This window comes from Petromyzon marinus, chromosome 27 (genome assembly GCF_048934315.1).
Source record: "Petromyzon marinus isolate PM22_M1 ecotype Great Lakes invasive population chromosome 27, UKy_Petmar_22M1.pri1.0, whole genome shotgun sequence".
NCBI classification, from domain to species: Eukaryota; Metazoa; Chordata; class Hyperoartia; order Petromyzontiformes; family Petromyzontidae; genus Petromyzon; species Petromyzon marinus.
In genome coordinates this window covers 15,095,411-15,110,406 of record NC_133693.1, presented here as the reverse complement: position 1 = coordinate 15,110,406, position 14,996 = coordinate 15,095,411, and the positions used below count along the sequence as shown (strand labels likewise).

The window sequence follows — 14,996 nt, the reverse complement described above, 5'->3', positions numbered from 1 at the left end:
CTGCCGTAGTGGCCATTGTTATAACGCTGTGGGCTCGCATGATATTGTTATTTTCGGAGGCCAAGGACAAAACTTCAATCGAGAAGATGGATACAAATTAAACAATCACTGGAAGGATGTTATCAACCAGGTAATGCCTTAACTTGTGTTGTTGTTTCCATCGTTACCTGCCGATTACTGCTAGCCCCACCCACGTCCCCCCACCCCAGCCTCACGTCATCTTCTCCTAGCGCTCACGCGGCCCCCCTTCCTCTCCCTACCCCACACCCTCCCCTCTCTCTCTCCCCCCTTGCCTCCTCCCCCATCTCATACCTGTATAACCTCTTGCCACGGCAGCTCTCCCGCCGACTTCAGCATTTTCTTGCTGTGGTTGTCCCACCTAAAAATATCACTTATGTTGCGATCGAAACGTCGTGATTTGTTTAATTTTATTTAATTTATACCTACGTGACTTTACCGAAAGAACCAAAGAGTATGGATTCCTGCAGTCACGAAAGCTTCAAATAAAGATTAAAATAGTTTAGTTTAATTTGTTTATTTTTGAACAGTTTGTCTTTCCTGTCATTTTTTGTATTTTTTTAGTTATGTTCTGACCTGCCCGATTGGACAGCTGTGAAAACAGATCTTTGTAGCTCACGATTTCATCCAGTGTAAATAAATATTCAGATTTAAATTCTATTGACCTCTGTGCGAGTCTATGGATTTCTGAGTTTGTGGGCCTCTGTGAGTGTATGGGTCTCTGTCTGAGTCTATGGATCCCTGTGTCAGTATATAGGGTCGCCGTATGAGTCTGAGTGTCTGAAGGAATGTATGGGTCCCTGTTGGAGTCTATGGGTTTCTGGTTCTGGGTCTGAGTGGGAATCTATGGTTGTCTGAGTATGGTTGTTTGTGCGAGTCTTAAGTGCACAAACTGAACTTAAAAAGGGCATTGAGGGGTGCGGAATCCAAGTTGACTATTAAGCTCCCCGCAGTGCAAGCCAGCTCTCTAGTCGTGTCATCATACAGCCCCTGTAATTCTTTATAATAATAATTAGACTTACTCCAGGAAAGCCACGCTGAGTCATAGTAAGGTCCTGAATTTGGTTTTTATTGTAAGATCTTTTCAATCAATGAATAACGAATGCTTACACAAGTGGGGGGAAACCGGAGCACCCGGAGAAAACAAACGTATGTGAAGGGGCAGCAGGCAGCATTTTAAACCGTACAGGTGACGATGGCGATGATCCCACTTGCTATAATGCCTTCTCCTGGCCAGTCAGATGCTTTCTCCTGGCCAGCCAGGAGAAGGCACCTCAATGTCCACGGGAAGGGGGTTTCACAATATTTACTGTGTGATCCACCAACCCTTGCTGCCTTCTACAGTGCTGGATCGCAGGCTTGCGTCACCACCTTCTGGCGAGTATTTGTAGTTATTATTTAAAGCTATATAGCACTCACAAGAACGACTCAAGAGGCGCGAGGAGCCACAGACATGCAGGAAGGAAGCCACGTGGTGAGCCAGCACCAACGATTGTCCAGGCTCTACGGTACTCTATGTATGGAGGCATTATTGGCTAATTAATAACGAGTGTTTGTACAAGTGGGGGAAATCGGAGCACCCAGAGAAAAGCCACGTGTGTGAAGGGGCAGCATTTTAAACCGTACAGGTGACGATGGCGATGAGTCCACTTGCTGTACTGCCTTCTCCTGGCGAGGCAGGTTATGCACCTCGACTTCCACGGGAAGAGGATTTCACAACATCATTGTGCGGTGATTTACGAACCCTCGCTGCCTTCCCCAGTGCTGGATTTGAGACGTGCACCACTAACATCAGGCGAATGATAACAACAATAACTATACTTATTACTTGGTAGCAACAGGCGAAAGAAAACAACAGGCAAATTATAACAGGCCAATTAAAACAGGCGAATGATAACAGGCAAATGAAAACAGGCGAATGATAACAGGCGAATGATAACAACAGGCGTATGTTTAGAACAGGCGAGTAATAACAACAATTATTATTTACACTTAGAACTTGATAACAACAATATTTATACTTATAACGTGATCAAGCAGGCCTCAGAGGTGCGAGGAACCACAGACAATCAGGAAGGAAGCCACTTGGTAAGCTGGCACCAACGATTGCCCAAGCTCTGTGACCCTATTGATACGTTTTTATCGACCAGATAGGGAGCGTTACGTGTGGGGGGGAAACCGCCCCCTTCGGTGCCTCCATGGTCCAATAGCTGGTCTTCTTGGCGCCACGGTCCCGAGCCCCCTAAAAGTTCCTCATGGAGCAAATCAACGGGTGGGCCATTGCCTTGTCAGGGCTCATTCATTGCTCCGGATCCCACCTGAAAATGCCAGGCGCAGATCCCCACATCATTAAAGCCACGGGTGCATTTATCCCAGATATAAACAATTGCAAACTATTTGACTATTTTTTTTTACTTTAACCAGGCAAGGCCCACTGAGCTATACAGCTCTCTTTCAGAAGCGGCCACACAATTACAGCTCAACAAATTGGCTTATTACGTGGACATTAGTAGCCAAATACTCTAAACATGTGCTAATAAATGTGGAGGGAAAACCCGGAGGATCCGGAGAAAAATACACGCGACCACGGGGAGATAGCATACAAACTCCAAATACAAAGGTGTCAGGGTAAGGATTTAATACACGACCTCCTGTATACCCTACAAAATAGTTAACATCTCGCCACCGTGGCGCCCAATTCTGATCACATGACATAGCAAAACGAACGTCGCGGTGCATAACAATAATTCAATTGGGCAATTACTGAGCGTTCATAAACGTGAGGGGATACAGGAGTACCCAGAGAAAACCCACTCGTGCAAGGGGGCAACCCTCTATCCTATGCAGACAGAGATGGTGCTTATCCCACTTGCTGTACTGCCTTCTCCTGGCCAGCCAGGATATGCCACCTCAACACCCACTACACCATGAACTTTGTGAACCGAGTTTAAATTTCTGGCCACGGCGAACATCAGTGGCTATCTCCCTCTTCCTCTCTCGTCCCTGCTATTATCTCCCTCTTCTTCCCGCGTCCCTCCCACTATCTATCTCTCCAATCCGTCCCACCATCTCCCTCTTCCTCCCTCGTCCCTCCCACCATCTCCCACTTCCTCCCCAGTACCTTCCACTATCTCCCTCTTCCTCCCACTTGGCTCTACTATCTCCCTCTTCTCCCGTCCCTCGCACTCTCCCTTTTCTTCCCCCATCCTTCCCACTATCTCCCTCTGCATCTCCAATCCCTCGCACTCTCTCCCTCTTCCTTCCTCTTCCTTCCCACTATCACCTTCTTACTCTAACCGATCTGCCTAATCCTCCCAAATAACTCCCACTATCTCCCTCTACTTCCCCAGTCGCTCCAACTATCTCCCTCTTCATTCCCCTTTCCTGCCACTATCTCCCTCTTCCGCCCCCTTCCCTCCCACTATCTCCCTCTTCCTCTCCCGTCCCCCCCGCTATCTCCTTCTTTCTCTCCTATCCCTCCCACTTTCTTCCTCCCCCGTCCCTCCCACTATCTTCTCATCCTCCCCCATCCATCCCACGATCTTCCTCATCCTCTCCCGTACCTTCCGCACCTTCCTTATTTAACACCATCAGGTTCACAGACTCGCCCTCGCTTCTCCCAAGTCAAATAGCCTAGCTTAGACACAACCCTCACCATGTTACACTGACGGCATCGACCGAGACAGCCAACAACTATCCGGCCGCCCAATTATCTAGTGAAGACGGCAGCGACCAAGTCGGCAAAGACAGTGCCAACGAGACGACTCCACTTCCCAGAACCTGCAACCACGAGCTCTCGCTCTCTGCTGCTTTTATCCGACTCGGCGCGGCCTGGCTCCGCCCTGGCCGCGCCTCCCTTCTCCAACCCACGAGCGGGTTCCAGGGTCTTCCAGACAGGGTCTCTGTGATCCTTGCCCCAGTGCCTCCGCCCTGCTGACAAACCCGCGTGAGGCTCACTGGCATGTGTACTCCCCGTCCACCGCAGTTGCCGCTGCTGGACAACAACCATTACTCTACAGTTGTACTGCCCTTCTGTACCGTGCCACCGAGCCATCAACACGGACTCACAGCATCAACACAGACTCACATGATCAACACAGACTCCCACGATCAACACAGACTCACAGCATCAACAGACTCACACGATAAACAGACTCACAGCATCAATACAGACTCACACCATCAACACGGAAACAGGGTCAGTGAGCAAGATGGCGGATGAGTGTATACATGATGTGAGTGGTGGTGAGTTCAAGTTGAGCACCCAGTTTTAAATCTCATTTACTCCCACCACCACCAGCAACCCACCACCCTACATACAACAGTCGGAAGTAAATGCCTACACACCCTACATACAATCGTCAGTAGTAGGAGTGGGGAGAAGAGGGCATCAGTGGGGGCGAGGCATGAAGCGTTGAGAAGCCCTCAGATACTCCATAAAACCCCGAGTTTCATGGAGTATAATTTTCAGCATTACAGTTCCATTTTTTTTTACGTTAACAAATGTCTCGCGATATATTACACCGTATAGGTAACTAGATTGGGCGAGGGATGGTCTTTTTCGTTGAACAATCAATAAAGCTACGGTGTCGTACTGTGCCCGTATCCGTGTACGGTACTGTGCACTAAAGGAAGAAAAATCGAGCGGCTGAACCTCACTGCCTCCTTACCGGAGGCTGTAAACATCAAGTGACCTGAAAACTGCGATGGGACATGAAAGACAACATGGAGAGACAAGAGGGTGCCACGTGTGTTCTTCCATGGCAGCAGCAGCATCATCGCAGGCAATGAGGTTCAAATGGGCACAGGAACTTTGAGGTGGACCCACGAGTGGTCGAGCCACAGGGGCGCGCAATCGGCGACCTCTATACGCTTGGCGCAATCCGCACCGTCATTTCACGGAGCCCTTGTCCGCTCGACGAGTGCGACGCCGCCGTCCCACCGTCATTCGGCGCCTCGTGGTGACATCACAACAGCAAAGCGACAGGTGTTGTTTATTCATTTCTTGAGGCAATTCGAGGGCCCGGTTACATCACGTTGTGATACACGCACACACCGTCAACATATACTACACCGGTTATAAAAAAAAAGCAGGGGATAGAAAGGTGGGGGAGCGGACCCGACCACAGGTATTGTTTAAAAGACGTCAAGCGGACCGGGGGTTTTAAATGCAAGTCCATGCGGACACCAACATCCGAACGATTGTACCAATAAATCCTGAACCTTCTGGAAGATTTCAGCTCCCGCTGGTTTGGATCAGGGTGATGTTGGGGCAAATTCCATTAATTGGGAAAGGCGCCAATCTTATGGGAATGTCCTCGCCAGAGAAGAAACTTGTCGCTTCCATGTTTTATTTTAATCCGACGTCCCATTAGCGAGATCCAGAGCGTGACGGACTCATATGGAGTCGGCCTCCTGTAATTTTTCTGGTCTCATTCTCACCACAGGTGAAGGCAGAGCCACACATCAACGTGCCAATGGGGCCACGGTTGAAGTGGTGGGGCCACGGTTGAAGTGGCGGTGGCCACGGGTCATGTGGCCTCGATGTATTTTCCATGTTGAAGGCCGATTGCCCCAAACATTGCCCGTCATATGCAGTGTCACTGAATAACGTGTGAAACATACTGTAGCATATACAAAATTGTATTTTCTTCATACATTAAATACAATAAACACAATAAACATGAAATGCGTATAGGACATTTATAACTCTCAATGACCAAACTTGTATTTTATGAACACACTTATACGAGCAAAATATGACAAAAGTGTTCCAGATTTCAGTTTCAATTGAGACTGAAATCCGGAATCATTACCCCCTACTGACAGACTAATAATACCCGCTCGCAGGCCAAGTGCTGATTCACTTTGGGGCCTCGCCTGGTATAGAGGTCGTGGGTTAAATCCCGACGCCTGTATATCTGGAGTTTGCATGTTCTCCCCGTGACCGCGTGGATTTTTCTCTGGGTCCTTCGGTTTTTCCCTCCACATTTAGAAACATGCGTTTAAAAGTATTTGGCTGCTATATATTTCTGCGTGACAAGCCACTTCATAGCGCTTTCATTTGTGGCCCGGTCGTTCCTGAAAGAGAGCTATACAGCTGAGTGGGCCTTACCTGGTAAAATAAACATAGATTAGTTTTGTTAGTTTATTTTGTGCCACAGGGGGACAGCTACAGGGGGGGGGGGGGGGGGGTGCCCATTAAAATGGTCGAGATGAGATGCAACTTAAGGCGCTTGTGACTTCCCAAAAATATTATTTATGGCAGGTTTTCACACTCTTACATTCAGCCCATCATCCTCTCAGGGGTCGATAAAATTTACAACCACTTCGTAGGGAAGTCCACAAGGAATGTGGAATTTCCACCGCCTCTGCAGGGGTGTAAAGTGGAGACGAGTAACAATGTGTCAGGCAGACTTACGCTCCATCTCGAATCACGGTCCCACCTCCTTCAACTCGATGTCCTTGCCGTCGCGCTTGTAGACGTTGTACCTGTTGGGAGGGGGGGGGGGCACAGAAGTCACGGGAGGGGATGCGGCAAGTTACACGGACGGCGCTGGACTCTCATTACGTGTCCTCGCAGACGTTTGCCAGTTAGAGGCCAGCGGCCACCCTGTTTAAAACTGCGGATGCATTAACAAATGAACAACATTACGCGCCTTCAGCTTCAGAGATGGCGTTAAATAAAAAAACTCTTTGCTGTTGCTCGAAAACTAAAGTAAAACGAAACTATTTTTATTTTACCACTGAGCTATGTAGCTCTTTTTCACATAAAAATGTATAGCAGCAAAATACTCGAAATTCAAGTTTCTAAATGTGTAGGGAAAAACCCAGAAGACCCGGAGAAAAATCAAAGTGACCAGGAGGAGAACATGCAAACTCCGAATATACAGGCGGACACACAGCACCTGGCCCAAAAGTCTGCTCACTCTTTCCCATTCCGAGACATCTGCAAGTTGCCGGGTGGTAGGTGTCACGTTCACAGATGAATCTCGGTACGCGCGAGCGGCTCGGCGTTAATTTTATTTATAGAGGCGTAGCGCTGCTGTTTTTAAAAGGCGTTGCCCTCACCGCAGAGAACGGTAGTGACACGACCGGCACTCTATGGAACAAAACTGTGCCACATGCCCTCCCGCATGGCCTTATGGGAGCCTCGGTATGTCTTCAGGTCAGAAGACGTACTTGAGTTTTTCTTACGGTTCCGTTTCGACAACGTATATGTACATCATGGAAATGAGAAAGGGTTATAGCCTATACGAGGGATCTTTGTGCTTTGGGGATGGGGGAGGAAGATGTGGGTGAGACTGGCACGGTGCCCGCACGCACCCTCTTTCCGAGTCGCGACGTGAAGTTGTGCATCACGAGGTGTTGGAATGCCTCGGACATCATGTCCACGTCCGGATGTCGTGCCGCATCACCACGCTCGAGAGTGTCAAGTACACCGTGGCATCGTACCACGTGTCACATGAACAGCACGCCGGAAAGTTAGACACACCACAGGTGTCACACAGACTGTACTGGAGAGTTAAACATACTGCCCTTCCATCAGCGGCATCATACCACATCACACCACATACACAGTTAAGACACCACAATCCCCCGTCTGCAGCGTCATACTACACACCGCACATCGTACGCACAGCTAAATACACCTCCATCCCCCGTCTGTTGCACCGCATCACACACGTCACACCATGCATCACACCGGGGAGCGGGAGCGGAGTGGCTATCTCATTACACTACAAATCCGGTGACCTGACTTCGACTTCCGGTGTGTCCAAGCATCGACAGTGGGGAGACAAAAGGGGCCAGATGCGGTAATGACCACACCACCCACCCCGCCGTGTGCCCTGCCGGCCTTCGTAGGTCGCTCGGCAAACAGCACTTGCCCTGACAGCCTGTTAAAGGCTACACGGGGGAGCTTTGTCGACTGTGGTGCGTGCGCGTGCCTGGCATACCGCGGTGCTCATGCAGGACGATGAAGTCGTTGACGGCATTGGCGCAGCACGCCCACACCAGCGCCTGCAGCTTGTGGCCTCCGTGGTTTATCGGCTGAGCGTTCGGCAGGATCAGCTTCATCTCCTGCGGTGGTGGTGGGAGGGTGGTGGTGGTGGTGGTGTGGTAACATGACAGCAAGCGGTCACACGCCGAGTCCGCTCTTCCCACCGGCGTCCTTCCCGGCCACGCTGCGTTCGCCCCCCCACTTCCCCACCCCCCCACTGTATCCGACTCGGGTTGTGTTGTTTGTTTTTTCCATTGCGGAAGGCGAGCCGAGCCGTGTCAGTATACGGGGCCGCCAAACCCCGTGTTGGCACAACTGGGATGCACCATTGGAAAAACTTTACTATTTTTATTTTACCAGGTAAGGCCCACTGAGCTATGCAGCTCTTTTCCAGAAGCGACCTGGCCACAAATCATAGCTCAACTAAGTGGCTTATCGTCATGTGGAAATTTATAGCAGCCAAATACTCTTAAACGGACATCGATTCTAAATGCGGAGGGAAAAACCGGAGGACCTGGAGAGAAATCCACGCAACTCCTCGGAAAGAGGCACGCAACTCCAAATATACAGCAGGCATCAGGGTCAGGATTGAACCTGCAACCTCCTGTATACCAGGTGAGGGAGTTAACATCTCGCCACAGTGGCGCCCCCAATGGTACATCTTTCCGTGACCACCGACCGTGCGTAGTGCTACAGTAGATACATTTTCGATGAATGGAAGGGAACGGTCATCGGGAAAAGGCGGACTGAATCGCGAGGAAAGAAGTTGACAAAAGCTGCATGCACCAAACCAAAGTGTCCAACGCTCCACCACTTACGACCCCCCCCCCCCACACAGCCTCCACCTTTCATCAACAACCAGATTTCTTCTGGTTAACTCAACGGATGCGAGTTGTCTCACACTGCACAAGCCCGTTGATTGGTCGACACGACTCGTGTGAGGTGCAAGGAACTGATTCTAAAGCCGATAGAGAACACGTGTGTGTGTGCGGTAATTTAGCAGTTAGCATGCTGCCCCACAAAACTAGTGACCCGAGGTTGATTTCCGTTCATGGCCAACACCAGTGGCGATTATCTGAACTGGTCCTGGGCCTCCCCTAGATCAATTCAGCCTCAAATGAGTACCTAGGGCGGTGTGTAAACATCATTACCAGAGAGATAAAGGTGGCCAGTTGTGGTGCTAGCCACCTACACCCTCGCAAACAGCACCTGTCCCAAAAGCCTGTTAAGGCTATATGGGGGACCTCTGTCTTTGCGTGCTTGTACACATGCAATACACGAGGACCCACATTCCTCGTGTGACCCCAAACCCTGTAGCCCCTGTGGCCCCGTGCCCGCACCTTGATGAACTGCTTGAGGAGGGAGCTGGGGTCGCGTGAGGTCGTCGCCATGATGTGTGGGTCCTTCACGCCGGCTCAGCGGTACTCGTCATCCATGTGGCTGCTCACTCCTACTGACACGGGGGGGGGGGTGGATAGAAAGAGGTGGTAGATGGGGCAGGGGGGACGGAGAGGGTAGGTTATCATTTGCCATACTTCCCCGGACAGGTGAGTGAAGGTGTGTGTGTGGGTGGATGGAAGGAGCGACCAGGAATGGTTTAGAATAGCACTCTGCAGTGATCGCGTTGATTTTGTGTAGCGAGCTGAGCACTAATGAGACCTGGATGAGTCCCAATTGCAAGAGTGGGTGGGTGATATGGCAGGTGAGTGGGTAAATTGAGTAAAATGATGAGTGAGTGAATGAGTGGGTCAGTGCATGTTAAACCTCTTTGTTACAGCACGTAGCCAACCGTGGTAATCGGAAGTGTGACAAACTAACCACAAAAAGTAGTTCTCAAGAAATGAGTTTGTCAATCTAGACGATGATTTAAAAGTGCAAAGCTCCAGTGGCTTCCTAATATTGTAAGGAAGACCGCTGCAGAAGGAAGACTGCTCCAGAAGCACACGTGATGTGGTGACCACCGCCTTCATTCGACATTCCACCAAAATTTACGCCAGCCACCACACACACACACACGGCAGTATTTACGGTCAACGCAACTGCGGCATTAAACCCATTAAACCGGTGGGGAAGGGGGGGGGGTTGAGGGCCCGCCGTTCTCGAACCGCGAACCTCCGCGGCAAAACACGGTGCCACCGCTTGGCAGGAAGGACCGACAGCGAGCCGGGGATGCGCGCCGACTCGGCGTGTCTAGCGGGCGGAGACGCGCGACGCTTATCCCTCTGCCTCGGGAGTCTCGCGGGAAGGAAGAGAGAGAGATGCGAGGAGACGTGATGGTGAGGGATGTGAGATCACCCTCCCCTCCCTGGTCGAACTCCACGGCCTTGTGGAGTTCAAGCGCCTCCCACCGCAGGTCCGTAGGCAGCACCAGGTTTTCTTCGGTGACGACGTCAGGGGGACAGGGGGCAGTGGGTAGGGGGCGTGCAGGGGAGAATTAACAAGGAAGAAAAATCATGCGCAAGCATGGATTCATTCGGAAACGCTTTCAACGCGCGGTTGTCTTGTCGCCTGTATTGTCAGACCGTCTTGTACCATCTTAGTCAGTCTTGCGGTCTCATTGTCTCTAGATCCGTCTCTAGTCTGTCTTGCGTGTCTCAACGTCTCTAATCTGTCTCGCTGTCTCTCGTCCGTCTTGTCGTCGCGAGCCCATCTCTAGATCCGTCTTGCCGCCCGTTACCATCGAGCGCCCTCTTGAGCCGCGCCTTCTCCTCTACGAGGATCTTCTTGGCCTCCTGCGCCTTGCGGTAGAGGTACTCGCCGTGCAGTTGCGCCTCCTCAGCTGCAACACCAAACAAAGACAAAGATCCCCCATGTAGCCTTCGACAGGACTGTCGGGTGCAAGTGCTGTTAACGAGCAGCACATTTGATACACCAAGGGGGGTAGGTGGCCAGCACCACATCCGGCCGCCTTAATCTCCCCAGTGGCGATGTTTACACAACGCACCAGGTACTCATTTGAGGCTGAGTTGACCAAGGGGAGGGCCAGGAACGGAATCGTCAACAGTGTTGGCCTTGAGCGGGAATTGAACTCGGGTCGCTGGGTTAGTAGTGCAGCGTAGTGCTAATCGCGAGACGACCATAAACAACAACCGCCATTCGCCACGAAGTGGTGGAGATGTCACCACGGCGCTCGTGCCAGGCTACGTGCAGGTTAAGGCCACATGAAGCGTCGAACGCCCGCTGGCAGCAGGAGGTCACAGACAGACAGACCCAGGTTGCCATTGGTTGCTTGACTGAGATGACTGGCCGATGCACCACCTGTGCCCCCTACTGTGCTACAACACCGCTCCCACCTACACAAACTCTCTTGGGCTATACTCTTTGGTTCTTTCGGTAAAGTCACATAGGCATAAAATATAAAATAAATTAAATCACGACGTTTCGGGCGCAACACAAGCGTCCATCATCAGGTGGGACAAACCACAGCAAGAAACAATTGCCGACGTGGGCAAAAGAGCTGCTGTAAACAAGAGACTATATAGGTAAGAGAAGAGGGGAGGATCAGGGAGGAGAGATAGAGAGGGGGGGGGTATGATGAGGAGGGGAGTGCTGAAGAGAGCGGGGCTGGGAGTGGGAAGCTTAAGAAATTAGAGATGCGGAAAGTTAAGGCAACACCATAAAGGAGTTAAGGTTTTACCTGGTTAATAACATTCTTCCAATGATTACTCAATTTGTATCCATCTTCTCGGTTGAAGTTATGTCTGTGTTTATATATCTGGATGGCTTCATGAACAAACCTTTGATAGTAGCCCGAAGGTTTGCAGAGCGGCACCACGATACTCCTAGCGACGTCGTTGATTAATGTCTGTAATTAATATCGATGGTGAATCTCTGTAATTAATATCGATGATTCGATTCCACGAGAACAGATTCCACAAGAATCGATTCCACAACTATTTTAGTAAAGCGAAGTACGCGATTCGATTCAAACGTGTTCGTTCCGGTCTCATCAGAATCGGTATTGATTCTGTGCTGGAGGAATCCAATGAGCTATAAAGCTCTTTGATCACAGATGTGCCAGTAGGGGGCACGGGGTCATAACGTCACAACAACAAACAATACAAAAACGATAGGAGTGCAAAGGGAATGGTAGCAAACCACTAAAAATAGGTTAAATAAACCATATAAGTTCATACTCTTTGGTTCTTTCGGTAAGAAGTCTCGCTCTCCGTTCCACCCACTACAACTGGCGTCAGAAGTAGCCAAATAGTAAGATGAATCGCTATAATGGAGACGCGAAGAAAAACTCGTACCAGGGCTCCAGTGGAAGAGGAGGACGACTCAACACCACCGGGGTTGGCAGCCCCGGAAGGGGGAGGAGAAGCGACGCCGGCCGAGCTGCTCACTGCCCGGCCGCCCGGCGGCTCACCACCGTCGGAGAGGGCGCTTCAGGTGGCTCACTCCCGCCTCACCCAACTCCTGCACGCGGCGGCATCCATCCTCGACGAAATACATCGCGGGTTATAACCACAACAAATATAACCACAATCACTGCGACCATAATCGCCATAACCACAAATATAACCATAACCACGAGCTACATAACCACAAGTATAAACACTACTGCCACAAATATAACCATAACCACCACAACCATAACAACCAACATAACCACCACAACAACCACAATGATGCTGATACACTCTCACACCATGTGGGTCCCCTTGTCTCCTTGTGTCTCCCTGTGGGTGAGTGGATGGGTTGGCGAGAGAGTCGGTGGGTTGGCAAGAGAGTCGGTGGGTTGGTGAGAGAGTGGGTGGGTGGCAGAGTGAGTGACCGGTGGCAGAGTGAGTGACCGGTGGCAGTGGGTGACCGGTGACTAAGTGGGTGGATGGCAGTGGGTGACCGGTGACCAAGTGGGTGGGTGGCAGTGGGCGACCGGTGACGAAGTGGGTGAGAGAGTGGGTGGCTGAGTGGGTGGCCGAGTGGGTGGCTGAGTGAATTGGTGAGTGAATGAGTGCCAGAGTGGGTGGGTGAATGGCTGAGTGGGTGGGTGAGAATCAGTATGTTTTTGCTGGAGGAATCCGATGAGCTATGAAGCTCTTTTTCATAGATGCCCAGAGAGTGGCTGAGTGGGTGGCTGAGTGAGTGTCAGTGGGTGTGAGTGGGAATGAAATCTAACCTGCACCTCTGCATTGCAAGTCCAGCGAGCTAACGCCCTGCGTGTGGTGGGGTAAAGTGTGGGCATGGCCACTTTGCTCCAACACGTCCGGACCAGCGTGGAAGAGTAGACCAAATATCTCTATATAGCGGCCTCTAGTGGATGCCTTTTCCAGCAGCAGGCGATTCGCCTCCACAACAAACCCGTCTCTCCAGAGATAAAAACACACGGCAGTCTGGGAGTGCCTCTCATCAGCTATGGCTCAACACGAGGGCCACTCTGGGGCCGGTTTCCACCGTCAGCGCCTCATCAGCAGCAGGGCCGGGCTCTGCTTGAAGCAGCGCCGTGAACTCAGCAGGCGTCTAGGACGTGACGGCTGTGGGCCAGGCGCCTCCTCCTCTGTCTCCCCCCACCACCGCCGCCACTGCTGATGTGTGCACACCGCGCGAGGTTCTCACCTTCAGGCTGAGTCGACGTAGAGGAGGCCCAGCGAGCCGCCGCTTCAGAAGCTTTCGCGAGCCACTGACGGTGGCCGTGAGCGGGAATCCAAATCAGCCGCTCGCCACCCACAATCCACAGCGCGCGCCGCCTCCACTCGGCCCCGGCCTAAGCGGAAGTAGCAGCGGGGGAGGGGGGCGGGGCATGGGGGGTGAGGGGGCGGGTCGCGAAGGGGGGCATGGGGGGTTGTGAGGGGGCATGGGGGGTTGCGAATGTGGAGGGGCGGGGGGGAAGGGGGGTCACGAGGAGGGGCGGGGGGGGCAGGGGGGGTAGCGAGGGGGAGGGAAATGTCGGGCCATGGGGCGTGGTTGCGAAGGGGGGCAGGGGGGGAGGAGCTCAGGTGTGAGGGGGAGGAGCTCATGGCTCTGACGTCACGGGGGCGTGGTTACCTTGTACCGCCCCCGCGTCTCGCGCCACGTGCTTCCCACTGGCAGTTTGGCCGTTAGAGAGGCCCGGACAGACCCCAGAGCAGGAGTGGAACCGAGCTGTGGGTGAGTGGTGGCGGTGGTGGTGTGAGTCTCTCTGTGCGAGGCTGTGTGAGTCTCTCTGTTTGAGTCTGTGTGTGTGAGTCTCTCTGTGCGAGTCTGTGTGTGTGTGAGTCTGTGTGCGTGAGTCTCTCTGTGTGAGTCTCTGTGTGCGTGTGCGACTCTGTGTGAGTCTCCCTGTGTGAGTCTCTGTGTGTCTGTGTGTTAGTCTGTGTGTGTGTGTATCTCTGTGTGAGTCTCTGTGTGTGTGAGTCTCTGTGTGAGTCTGTGTGTGTGTGAGACTCTCTGTGTGAGTCTCTGTGTGTGTGTGAGTCTCTGTCTGAGTCTGTGTGTGTGTGGAACGGTCGTGGAGCTGACAGCGCGCTGCGCTATGAACCCGGCGACCCCGAGTTGGATTCCCTCTAAAGGCCAACAGCAGTAACGATTATCTGAACCGGTGCTCGGCCTCCCCTAGATCGACTTAACCTCGAATGAGTATCTGGTGTGGTGTGTAAAGATCGCCACTGGGGAGACAAAGGCGGCCGGGCGTGGTGCTGGCAATCCAACACCCTCGTGTGTCGTGCCGGCCTTCATACGTACTGCTGGCTAACAGCACTTGCCCCTACAGCCTGTTAAGTCTCTACGGGGATCTTTGTCTTTGGTGTCCCATACTGGCAGGGGGAGGAGTGGTGGTGTTAATGTTGGTGGTGTTAGTGGTGGTGGTGCTCGTGATGGTGGTGGTGTTAGTTGTGTTAGTGATGGTGGTGTTAGTGATTGTGGTTGTTAGTAGTGGTGATAGTGGTGGTGTTACTGGTGTTAGTGATGGTAGTGTTGGTGTTGGTGGTATTAGTGATGGTGGTGTAAGTGAGGTGATCGGATGCCATGGTGATCCCCATCTTTAAGAAGGGAGAAC

The 14,996-nt window shown here is 51.9% G+C and overlaps 1 long non-coding RNA gene across 5 annotated transcripts; it reads right to left on the bottom strand.

The window, feature by feature from the left end:
* Window positions 1–1,066: 1,066 nt before the first annotated feature.
* LOC142929253 (uncharacterized) lies at window positions 1,067–13,781 on the bottom strand. Of its 5 annotated transcripts, none has more exons than XR_012945479.1 (9): window positions 13,580–13,780; window positions 12,274–12,460; window positions 10,698–10,799; window positions 10,133–10,396; window positions 9,361–9,470; window positions 7,977–8,100; window positions 7,345–7,440; window positions 6,440–6,510; window positions 1,067–2,336 (listed from the first exon to the last, which is right to left on the bottom strand). It is a non-coding gene; the product is annotated as an uncharacterized LOC142929253 (long non-coding RNA). The 5 variants fall into 5 exon arrangements; XR_012945482.1 differs by having other exon boundaries at window positions 10,316–10,396; window positions 13,580–13,778; XR_012945478.1 differs by having other exon boundaries at window positions 9,361–10,396; window positions 13,580–13,781.
* Between the last annotated feature and the right edge of the window lie 1,215 nt (window positions 13,782–14,996).